The sequence below is a fragment of the Salmo salar genome, chromosome 19 (genome assembly GCF_965601325.2).
Source record: "Salmo salar chromosome 19, fSalSal1, whole genome shotgun sequence".
In the NCBI taxonomy this organism is placed as follows: Eukaryota; Metazoa; Chordata; class Actinopteri; order Salmoniformes; family Salmonidae; genus Salmo; species Salmo salar.
In genome coordinates, this window is record NC_138309.1 from 22,292,540 (window position 1) to 22,305,867 (window position 13,328).

Here is a 13,328-nt window from a genome sequence, read left to right on the forward strand (position 1 = left end):
TACACCATATTGCAAAACTAATGGTTCAGGGTATTGAAACATGAAACATTTTGATGTAAAATTGCATCAAACCAATGCAAATAACCAGAGAGAGAAAATAAACTTTTATTCAGGACAGAGAATACTTTTTCTTGGACTATTTGACCATGACAAACCTTATAGTTTTCATACACTTGTTTGAAGTCGGAGTCACAGTAGGATGTGGGAAGATGTGACATGACAGCCTTGGAATTAAATTGTCAGGGCCTCGGCATGGCACCACATTCACACCTCTCGTTCAGGTTAATGGCTTCAACTTCTTCATCTTTTGCCCCCTATGCATTGATTACAATGGAGTCCAGCATCTACCTGAAAGTTTTGTCCTTGGATGTTTCTAGGCGTATCACAGAACATATCAATTATCGTTGTATCTGCCAAGGGTTGAAACCTCAAGGTGCATTTTAACAATGAAAAGATCCAAGTCAGCAGTGTTGCCAACACCTCTTCCCCATATTGTTTCAGCCATTGGAGGATGCAGTAGTTGCACAGGGAAATACTATATGTACACAAAATCAATTTGCATAATGCATATTTAACTTCATTCATGGTCAGATTTGTAAAAACTTGAGTGGCCAAAGTTACCTGAAGAAAAACTTTCATAAAGTTATATAAGTGCCCAGTTAATTTGTTCTGGATAATTTATCCAGGTATTGCACACCTAAAATCTCTGTGAAAACCAAATCTGGTTTCCTTTTAAGTAAGTGTGAAAGCCGATAAAGTATCAACAGCGTGTGTGACCTGTGAATGTAATAGGATACCCAACAAGGGCCTGGAAGCATCATTGGGGATAGACCTATGAACTGACAGATATGGTGCAACGATAGCGTCCATTCTGGGCCTTTGCAAGGGCATTACTGTATTATAAGACATCTGACACACTTCATGCACACTCCCACTGTCCAGCATGTTCTATGTGAAAAAGCATGACCTTGAAACGAGCAACAGGTGATCATGTCAAATAGTGATGTAAACAATTTAAAATGTCGCCTTCCCTTTTTTATAATTTTGCTTTTAGGGGTTGGTTGGTGTTTGTATACGTCAGAGAAACCTAGTGACCATGACCTCTGAGCTCAAGGAGCATGCAAGAGGATTTGTGTTCTGCCTCACAGCTGCACGCATTATGGTAATACAAATGTTCTAATCCTGCCTATAGGCGGGACTATCTGAGTCCCAAATTGTATCCTATTCCCTATGTAGTACACTGCTTTTGATCAGGGCCAGTAGGGCTCTGGTCAAATGTAGTACAGTACAGGGAATATGGTAGTTATAGTTTCACACGTGTTCCAATAAAATGGAAACCTGATCTGTTCAGAAGAATAAAATACATATACCATACCATTTCCGATAGTAAAGGTTTTTGGCTTGCACAGCCATTAAGAAATTACAACATCCTTTATACATGTGGTGACAGCGAACCCGGACACAGCCTTGATGGTCCTGTAAGGATGTCACAATGGACATAACCAAAAAATCATGAAGGTGAAGACATTACATGATTGCTCAACAAAAAAGTATAATTTACCCCATAAATGTGTGTGTGTAATTGTAAACCACTGTGTTGAGCAGTGAGCAGCAATTGGGTGCGGGTGGTAAGGCTTTGGGGAGGGAGAGGGTTAGCGGATATGTCACCAGTCATAAATCACAGTCCACGATTAACACCTATACACACTCATCTTCCTTAAAGCAATATTGCAAAGCCCCTGGATTAGGGCACAGCATGCCTGTAATCATTGTTGAGAGATAAAGAGTCACGTCTTCAAAAGGCTTCAATTAGACAAGATATACTGCCTGTCAACCATTCAATGGTATTTATCATATTCATTAGATTCAAACATAACACTGAGGACATTCACATAATATGGCTGTTTAACTAGGGATTACTTCCCCCATTGAATCGTAAATATATGGTAGGAATTCTTAGGAATGACAGACTTGAAGACTTATCAAGGCCTGTGATGGTGAGGACCCTGGGACTAAATACCTCCCTCTGCAACTGGATCCTGGACTTCCTGACAGGCCACCCCCAGGTGGTAAGGGTACACATCCACCACGCTGGTCCTAAACACAGGGGCCCCTCGGGAGTGTGCTCAGTCCCCTCCTGTACTCTGTGTTCACTCATGACTGCTCAGCCAGGTACGACTCCAAACCATCATTAAGTTTGCCGACGACACAACAGTGGTAGGCTTGATTTTTTTTGTATTTTTCCTTTATTTAACTAGGCAAGTCAGTTAAGAACAAATTCTTATTTACAATGACGGCCTAGGAACAGTGGGTTAACTGCCTTGTTCAGGAGCAGAACAACAGATTTTTACCTTTTCAGCTCGAGGATTCGATCAAGCAACCTTTCGGGTTACTGGTCCAACGCTCTAACCACTAGGCTATCTGCCGCCCCTGATCACCGACAACGACGAGACAGCCTATAGGGAGGAGGTCAGAGACCTGACTGTGTGGTGCCAGGACAACAACCTCTCCATCAACGTGATCAAGACAAAGGAGATGATTGTGGACTACAGGAAAAGGAAGACTGAACACACCCCCATTCTCATCGACGGGCCTGTAGTGGAGCAGGTTTAGAGCTTCAAGTTCCTTGGTGTCCCCGTCAGCAACAAATTAACATGGTCCAAGCAAACCAAGACAGTTGTGAAGAGGGCACGACATAACCTACTCCCCTTAAGGAGACTGAAAAGATTTGGCATGGGCTCCTCAGATCATCAAAAGCTTTGCACACTCTTGGCATTGTCTCAACCACCTTCATGAGGTAGTCACCTGGAGTGCATTTCAATTAACAGGTGTGTCTTGATAAAAGTTAATTTGTGGAATTTCTTTCCTTCTTAAACTAACACTTTTCAAAGTGTTGGCAAACTAACACCCCTAGTGTTGGTGTCGGAAATTCCAACTGAAATTAACACTATTAGATTTGATGTTGTTACCCTTTCTTAGGGTTAAGGAATAGTGAATAGTGTTTAGTGTTACATTCTTTTGGGGTGGTGTTGTTTTAACACTGTAAGGTGTAAAGCCTTATTTGCATAATTCCCAGCAAGCCTTTTGAGTGAATGTCATAGATACCCACCCATTAATGTTTTTGTTAGTGACAGAGACATGGTTGTTGACATGCAACAAAGCATGATGAAAGTTATGATAATGAGGCCCTTCCCACATATTTTTCTCAGATAGCGGTAACGAAAATGAACTCAACACAGTTGAGTAACAACAACAGCATGAACTTGTGATTCCACTGTGATTCAAATTTATTAATTTAATTAACGTAATTTATTCACCGCAGGTGGTGTCAATTTCAATCTCTAGTGTTAACCCCACTAGAATTGTTAACCCCACTCAGATATAACACAACACTTTTTACCACATCACCGAGATTTTAAAACTTGCACATTTTCTGTGCAGCTTCCGCCCCAGTTCTAGAACGACAGAGATGTTAAATAACAGGGTATCAGACCTGTGCGGGGACACAGAGGAGTTCTATACGTAATACTATTATGCTGCTGTTATTCAAGATATAGTAATGCATGTCCCATTAGATCATACTGCATAAGGTGCAAGACTCATCAAGACTGATGCAGGATAAGTACCCTGAGAAGCTGCATGAGATATATCCTCAAAGGCGAGAGGGAGTGAAGTACTTCACATGTGAAAGACAGAAAACTGGTAAAGATGTAGGGTAATGGTGCTATAGCATGATAATTGTACGATCTCACAACCCTTAGTGCTGTAATACCTAATCACTCATGTTGCAAGGTGTGCGACTACAAGAAAAACATATCAAAGAAAATGTTATGAAAGTTAAAATTTTCCATCCACAGGGTAAATTATTCTATATTCTGAGTGTTCATGTGGAGGAATAATGCCTCTGAGACAACATGGTCTTCCGAGATCAAGCACCCTGTTAAAGGCTGATAATCAAATTTGAAAGGGTGGTTTATAAATACGACTTTTAAATGAGTATCTGCATGGGGCCATTCTTATTGTGTGTAGTAATAATTATCATGTGGAAAATAATTATCATATTTTCAATATTGTTTTGCTCTAAGCTGCATATTCGTCAGATGTATTATCTTACATTCATCAGTCTAAGGGTTACCTGCAAAGAGTAAATGGTCATCATGTGCTGTGAACATTTTCAAGAATATCACAAAGCAAGTTACTCCTCAAAGCAAGTGATGAACATTGGGTGAAAATACAAAAGTGCAACTGCAACAACTACCGTAAGGGCTAAATTAATGAAAACCGTCAAACAGAGGGTTAACCATAAGTCGACAGCTATGATTTTGCCTAAAAAGCATACTGATGGTTGGAGGGAGTGGGTTTGAGTCCTCCTAGCCTTTGAGGAATATACTTTATTTCCCTTTAATATGGGATATACAGTGCCTTGCAAAAGTATTCATCCCACTTGGAGTTTCCTATTTTGTTGCATTATAACCTGGAATTTTAAATGTATTTTTTATTTGGATTTCATGTAATGGACATACACAAAATAGTCCAAATTGGTGAAGTAAAATGAAAAAATTTAATAATTTAATGGAAAAGGGGTGAGCACATATGTATTCACCACCTTTGCTATGAAGCTCGTAAATAAGATCTGGTGCAACCAATTACCTTCAGAAGTCTCATAATTAGTTAAATAAAGTCCACCTGTGTTTAATCTAAGTGTCACATGATCTCAGTATACATACACCTGTTCTGAAAGGCCCCAGAGTCTGCAATACCACGAGCAAGGGGCACCACCAAGCAAGTGGCGCCATGAAGACCAAGGAGCTCTCCAAACAGGTTAGGGACAAAGTTGTGGAAAAGTACAGATCAGGGTTGGGTTATAAAAAAATATCTGAAACATTGAACATCCCACAGAGCACCATTAAATCCAATAAAAAAATGAAAGAATATGGCACCACAACAAACCTGCCAAGAGAGGGCCGCCCACCAACACTCTTGGACCAGGCAAGGAGGGCATTAATCAGAGAGGCAACAAAGAGACCAAAGATAACCGTGACGCAGCTGCAAAGCTTAACAGTGGAGATTGGAGTATCTGTCCATAGGACCATTTTAAGCCATACATGCCACAGAGCAGAGCTTTACGGAAGAGTGGCCAGAAAAAAAGCCATTGCGTAAAGAAAAAAATAAGCAAACACGTTTGGTGTTTGCCGAAAGGCATGTGGGAGACTCCCCAAACATATGGAAGAAGGTACTCTTGATGTTTTTGGCAGTCAAGGGAAACGCCAAGTCTGGCGCAAACCCAACAACTTTCATCACCCCGAGAACAACATCCCCACAGTGAAGCATGGTGGTGGCAGGGACTGGGAAACTGGTCAGAATTGAAGGAATGATGGATGGCGCTAAATACAGGGAAATTCTTGAGGGAAACCTGTTTCAGTGTTCCAGAGATTTGAGACTGGGACGGAGGTTCATCTTCCAGCAGGACAATGACCCTAAGCATACAGCTAAAGCAACACTTGAGTGGTTTAACCTGTTAGGGCTAGGGGGCAGTATTGACACGGCCGGATAAAAAACGTACCCGATTTAATCTGGTTACTACTCCTGCCCAGTAACTAGAATATGCATATAATTATTGGCTTTGGATAGAAAACACCCTAAAGTTTCTAAAACTGTTTGAATGGTGTCTGTGAGTATAACAGAACTCATATGGCAGGCCAAAATCTGAGAAGAATCTATGCAGGAAGTGGCCTGTCTGACAAGTTGTGTTTCATCTGGGCTCTTTTTATTGAATATTTAGGATCTTTGCAATAACGTGACACTTCTTACGGCTCCCATAGGCTCTCAGAGCCCGGGAAAAAGCTGAATGATATCGAGGCAGCCACTGGCTGAAACACTTTATCGCGTTTGGCAAGTGGCCGATCAGAGTACTATGGGCTTAGGCCCGTGCCCGAGTCGACCCCATGCTTTATTTTCTTTCGTCTGTTTACCTAAACGCAGATTCCCGGTCGGAATATTATCGCTTTTTTATGAGAAAAATGGCATAAAAATTGATTTTAAACAGCGGTTGACATGCTTCGAAGTACAGTAATGGAATATTTAGACATTTTTTGTCACGAATTGCGCCATGCTCGTCACCCTTCTTTACCCTTTCGGATAGTGTCTAACGCACGAACAAAACGCCGCTATTTGGATATAACAATGGATTATTTTGAACCAAACCAACATTTGTTATTGAAGTAGAAGTCCTGGGAGTGCATTCTGACGAAGACAGCAAAGGTAATAATATTTTCTTATAGTAAATCTGACTTTGGTGAGTGCTAAACTTGCTGGGTGTCTAAATTGCTAGCCCTGTGATGCCAGGCTATCTACTGAGAATATTGCAAAATGTGCTTTCACCGAAAAGCTATTTTAAAATCGGACATATCGAGTGCCTAGAGGAGTTCTGTATCTATATTTCTTAAAATAATTGTTATGCTTTTTGTGAACGTTTATCGTGAGTAATTTAGTAAATTCACCGGCAGTGTTCGGTGGGAATGCTAGTCACATGCTAGTCACATGCTAATGTAAAAAGCTGGTTTTTGATATAAATATGAACTTGATTGAACAAAACATGCATGTATTGTATAACATAATGTCCTATGGCTGTCATCTGATGAAGATCATCAAAGGTTAGTGCTACATTTAGCTGTGGTTTGGGTTTATGTGACATTATATGCTAGCTTGAAAAATGTGTGTCTGATTATTTCTGGCTGGGTACTCTGACATAATCTAATGTTTTGCTTTCATTGTAAAGCCTTTTTGAAATCGGACAGTGTGGTTAGATTAACGAGAGTCTTGTCTTTAAAATGGTGTAAAATAGTCATATGTTTGAAAAATTGAAGTTTTTGCATTTTTTAGGAATTTGAAGAACGCGCCACGAGATTACACTGGCTGTTGAGTAAGCATCCCACCTAGCCCATAGAGGTTAAGGGGAAACATTTAAATGTCTTGGAATAGCCTAGTCAAAGTCCAGACCTCAATCCAATTGAGAATATGTGGAACCCATCCAACTTGAAGGAGCTGGAGCAGTCTTGCCTTGAAGAATAGGAAAAATTCCAGGGGGGGTGAATACTTTCGCAAGCTAGTGTATCATCAGGTGAAGTGTTCCATAACCACATGGTTTTACATGATTTCAAGTGAAAGGTTATGTGATCACGTGAAAACACACATGTGAAACTTCATGTGAAATACACTGCTCAAAAAAATAAAGGGAACACTTAAACAACACAATGTAACTCCAAGTCAATCACACTTCTGTGAAATCAAACTGTCCACTTAGGAAGCAACACTGATTGACAATACATTTCACATGCTGTTGTGCAAATGGAATAGACAACAGGTGGAAATTATAGGCAATTAGCAAGACACCCCCAATAAAGGAGTGGTTCTGCAGGTGGGGACCACAGACCACTTCTCAGTTCCTATGCTTCCTGGCTGATGTTTTGGTCACTTTTGAATGCTGGCGGTGCTTTCACTCTAGTGGTAGCATGAGACGGAGTCTACAACCCACACAAGTGGCTCAGGTAGTGCAGCTCATTCAGGATGGCACATCAATGCGAGCTGTGGCAAGAAGGTTTGCTGTGTCTGTCAGCGTAGTGTCCAGAGCATGGAGGCGCTACCAGGAGACAGGCCAGTACATCAGGAGGCGTGGAGGAAGCTGTAGGAGGGCAACAACCCAGCAGCAGGACCGCTACCTCCGCCTTTGTGCAAGGTGGAGCAGGAGAAGCACTGCCAGAGCCCTGCAAAATGACCTCCTGCAGGCCACAAATGTGCATGTGTCTGCTCAAACGGTCAGAAACAGACTCCATGAGGGTGGTATGAGGGCCCGATGTCCACAGGTGGGGGTTGTGCTTACAGCGCAACACCGTGCAGGACGTTTGGCATTTGCCAGAGAACACCAAGATTGGCAAATTCGCCACTGGCGCCCTGTGCTCTTCACAGATGCAAGCAGGTTCACACTGAGCACGTGACAGAGTCTGGAGACGCCGTGCAGAACGTTCTGCTGCCTGCAACATCCTCCAGCATGACCGGTTTGGCAGTGGGTCAGTCATGGTGTGGGGTGGCATTTCTTTGGGGGGCCGCACAGCCCTCCATGTGCTCGCCAGAGGTAGCCTGACTGCCATTAGGTACCGAGATGAGATCCTCAGACCCCTTGTGAGACCATATGCTGTGTGCGGTTGGCCCTGGGTTCCTCCTAATGCAAGACAATGCTAGACCTCATGTGGCTGGAGTGTGTCAGCAGTTGCTGCAAGAGGAAGGCATTGATGCTATGGACTGGCCCGCCCATTCCCCAGACCTGAATCCAATTGAGCACATCTGGGACATCATGTCTCACTCCATCCACCAACGCCATGTTGCACCACAGACTGTCCAGGAGTTGGCGGATGCTTTAGTCCAGGTCTGGGAGGAGATCCCTCAGGAGACCATCCACCACCTCATCAGGAGCATGCCCAGGCATTGTAGGGAGGTCATACAGGCACGTGGAGGCCACACACACTACTGAGTCTCATTTTGACTTGTTTTAAGGACATTACATCAAAGTTGGATCAGCCTGTAGTGTGGTTTTCCACTTTAAATTTTGAGTGTGACTCCAAATCCAGACCTCCATGGGTTGATAAATTGGATTTCCATTGATTTGTTTTTAATGATTTTGTTGTGAGCACATTCATCTATGTAAAGAAAAAAGTGTTTCATAAGATTATTTCTTTCATTCAGATCTAGGATGTGTTGTTTAAGTGTTCCCTTTATTTTTTGGAGCAGTATATTATCATGTGCAAAACGTGGAAATTTCACATGTGAAATCACCACAGGTTGATTTGCACAGACAACCTAAACAGAAGAATGAGCCGTCCCAATACTTAATAAATAATGTTTATTATACATTGGTTTTATAGTGCTCTACTTTTCACCAGATCCCTATGTGCCCTGCTCAAATGTAGTGCATTATATAGGAATAGGGTGCCATTTGGGATGCATATCTTTGTCATTACCAGATGTATAAGATGCCAAACAACAACTAATGTGATATACAAAATAATGGGGTCCATTCATAAACTCCATATGAAAGCCACTTCAAGGTCTTTCTCCAAGTCATGTTAGACTTCATATTTTAGTATAACTGGGCATTATTCCCCCAAGACTCAGTAAGCTAAGTAAAAAAAAAAAATGTGGCTGTTAATTGACAATGTTTTTAGCTCCACCTGCCATGGCACTGCCATGCCATGTACTGTTTAGCTTTGTTTAAATGTTTTGTTGTCTTATTCCATTATTCACTGCGGTGACTCATTACAAAACCTTAAAATATTCATATTTCATATTTGTGCCAAAAGGGTTGGGCTGGAGATATGTCAGAAAGGATGGTATGTTCCTAAAATATGTATGTCTCATGAGTTATTGTGACTGGTGTGACATGACAAGGCTTTCAATATAACTATATAAACTGGATTACTGTGAGTGCACAAACAGAATTACATTTGTTATGTTCTTTATCATACTTGGCAGGGAGTATTCACAGGCACCTTTATTTAGATTCTTACCAATTTCACTTTGACATCAGATAAGGGTAAACAAGCCTCATTAGCATCAGTCTAATTAGATCGCTGCCATGACTGTAATTAGTACACAGAGAAAAAAATGCTTCTCAGATCTCCTGAGTTACATCAAAAAGAAATAATCTATACCCCTCTCAATTTTAATTCTAGAATCCTATGCAATTCTCTCCCCTTTGTTTACCTTACTTGGTTAATACTCACCATCATCACACATGTAACAAAGCATGGTTGCTATAGCTTCAAAATGGTTAAGTTAGTTTGGGTTATCATTATGATATCAGCCATTCCGACTATTGTTAGTTTGCTTACTGTAAAGCATATTTGGGTCTCAGCCCTAGTGTATGATTATTGTGTGTGGATGCCAAAGGTAATAACCTCTGATCATGATACAAGTAAGTAAAACAATAACAAACATGGACAATAACATCTGCGGCTGAATAAGGTTCAGCTGAGGTAACGTTCCCCATAATAGAGTGGCTTATCTGAATCCTGCTTGTTAGTGGCTTTTGTTAGAAATTCTTTATTCCAAATTCCAAGAGTTAAATAGGCTTTACTTGAAGACAGAATTAAATTATTCCGTCAATTAGTGGGCCCCCATAGGGAATTATTTCTGAAGCGAGATGGACGTACGTGTGTTATTCAAGATATTCAATGTGTGAAGCAGCTAAGACCACCAACCGAGATAATGTACTTTAAGTACTTTATTAATACAAAGCATTATTTTAATATCTACCTACTGATACTTTCTGAGTACATCTATATTTTTCCAGGAAAATCTTTAAATGTCAATGACAAAGTTAAATACTTTGAAAAGCCTTCAACTTCAAGTAATCTTTTTCTTTCTGACGTCATAGTGATTGTCAAATATTGCATGCACACCGACCAAACATTTGATGTCTTTATTAACTATTTAACACAGAAGATCAGAGATTGACCTCTTGTGGTGAGGACTGTCGTGTCTTTGGCTATGCTGGATTAAGTGATATGACATGCTAACCTAAAAAATTCTTTCTCTGTAATTGATATTACCTGATTAAGCTAATCATGTAAATGTATTTAACTAGAAAGTCGGGGCACCACGGAATAACGTTTATAGAGCCGTTATCTTCCGAATAAACTCTTAAAATACTTAGTAATATTTTACATCGATAGCAGTCAATATTAACCCTTATCTTATTTTCAGTCTCATAATGAAAGTTGTAAATTCTTGGCCATCTTCACGAACCCTGGCTAACAAGTTGAATCAGCAATACAAAAATTGGGTTTAATTATTTATTTACAAAATACCTAAACTAATCACACAGAATTACAAATACACAGAATACAAATGATGTCATACAGAAAACATCCCTGGTGGACGGAACCTGTATGATGGCTGGTTACACAAAGGAAAGGGGGTTGGGCTTGAATGAAAGAGCGGGAAGACTTAGGAACAAAGAAACAGCAGCTATGCCATCGTAAATACAGTATCTTATGCATTTTAAATTACCGCCCATTTGGAAAAGGAAAATGCAATAAATATTTACTCTGAGCTGCGCTTCGGTAGATTGGTCGTAGATGCTGGCCGGGTTGGCCAACAGATCTTCCTGTCCTCGGAAGAATGTCTCTGGTGGTACATTGAATACGTGGTGGTATCTTCGTCTGTTTGTTAGACTGGTTCCGTCGTCCGTCCTTTCCTAGCCCACGTCTACAGCGGCCACTGCTAACTCAACGGCTAGGAAGTATCACTTCTGTAGTGAATAAGCTCAAAGTTCATACCATTCGCCACCAAAGCTCACGCCGAGGTTGGCTTAGTTCTTTACTTGACGTGTGTCCTTCTAACGTAGAGGCTGCAGAACTCACGTACTGGAACAATGTGGTTATCTTTTCGTCAAAGGCTTATATAGTGGAGAGGGGGAAGGATGTGTTTCAACGTTTATAACCCCTGTCTCTTCACAGGGGTGGGCCACTGATCAAGCAGGGCACTTTCCTTATGAAAACACAATTCTCTCATTTGGAAGCTAAAATTACATTTAATCTCCTAACAATTTCAATATCAAACATTTCAATTGCATAACAATTCCATGTGACTGATAACTAGAGGGTGTATACTTTCCCAGGTACAGTTTATGTCGTCCTGTCATCAGTCATAATGTCTCAGATGATAACCGAACTGACATCCATACTCATTACGTTCCAAAACATATTTCCAACTGGTTTTATTACCAAAATATGGTTCCTTTCCCCATTTGTTTGATGTTCCCAGACTCTCTACATTTAACAGGACAGCAGTGGCATAAAAATTGATTTTAAACAGCGGTTGACATGCTTCGAAGTACGGTAATGGAATATTTAGAAATGTTTTGTCACGAAATGCGTCGTGCTCGTCACCCTTCTTTACCCTTTCGGATAGTGTCTTGAACGCACGAACAAAACGCCGCTGTTTGGATATAACTATGGATTATTTTGGACCAAACCAACATTTGTTATTGAAGTAGAAGTCCTGGGAGTGCATTCTGACGAAGAACACCAAAGGTAATAACATTTTTCTTATAGTAAATCTGACTTTGGTGAGTGCTAAACTTGCTGGGTGTCTAAATAGCTAGCCCTGTAATGCCGGGCTATCTACTTAGAATATTGCAAAACATGCTTTCACCGAAAAGCTATTTTAAAAATCGGACATATCGAGTGCATAGAGGAGTTCTGTATCTATAATTCTTAAAATAATTGTTATGCTTTTTGTGAACGTTTATCGTGAGTAATTTAGTAAATTTATAGTAAATTCACCGGAAGTTTGCGGGGGGTATGCTAGTTCTGAACGTCACATGCTAATGTAAAAAGCTGGTTTTTGATATAAATATGAACTTGATTGAACAAAACATGCATGTATTGTATAACAATGTCCTAGGTGTGTCATCTGATGAAGATCAAAAGTTAGTGCTGCATTTAGCTGTCTTCTGGGTTTATGTGACATTATATGCTAGCTTGAAAAATGGGTGTCTGATTATTTCTGGCTGGGTACTCTGCTGACATAATCTAATGTTTTGCTTTCGTTGTAAAGCCTTTTTGAAATCGGACAGTGTGGTTAGATTAACGAGAGTCTTGTCTTTAAAGTGGTGTAAAATAGTAATATGTTTGAGAAATTGAAGTAATAGCATTTCTTAGGTATTTGAATAACGTGCCACAGGATTCCACTGGCTGTTACGTAGGTGGGACGATTTCGTCCCACTGGCCCTAGAGAAGTTAAATTGTGTTTACATATTGCATCACCCATTTCATAAATGATGTATATACTGTATTCTATACCACACCACTGACTATTAAAACAGCCATCTCCAGCACATCAGAGGCTGCTCCTATAGATATAGACTAAGCATCACTGGCCACTTTAAAACTTCTTAGGGAAAGCTGGCCTTTTTTCAATTTTCGCCGAAATGACATAGCCAAATCTAACTGCCTGTAGCTCAGGCCCTGAAGCAAGGATATGCATATTCTTGGTACCATTTGAAAGGAAACACTTAGAAGTTTGTGGAAATGTGAATTTAATGTAGGAGAATATAACATCTGGTAGAGGATAGATCTGGTAGAAGAAAACACAGAAGAAAAAAAACCCAGTGTTTTTTGCCACCATCTTTGAAATGCAAGAGAAAGGTCTCTGTTATAGCCATCACGCTAGTTGTAATTCAGATAGTGTCCACAAGATGGCAGCAGTGTATGTACAACGTTTCAGATGGATAACTTGGAGTATGACTGATGCTCAAAACATAGTGTGAA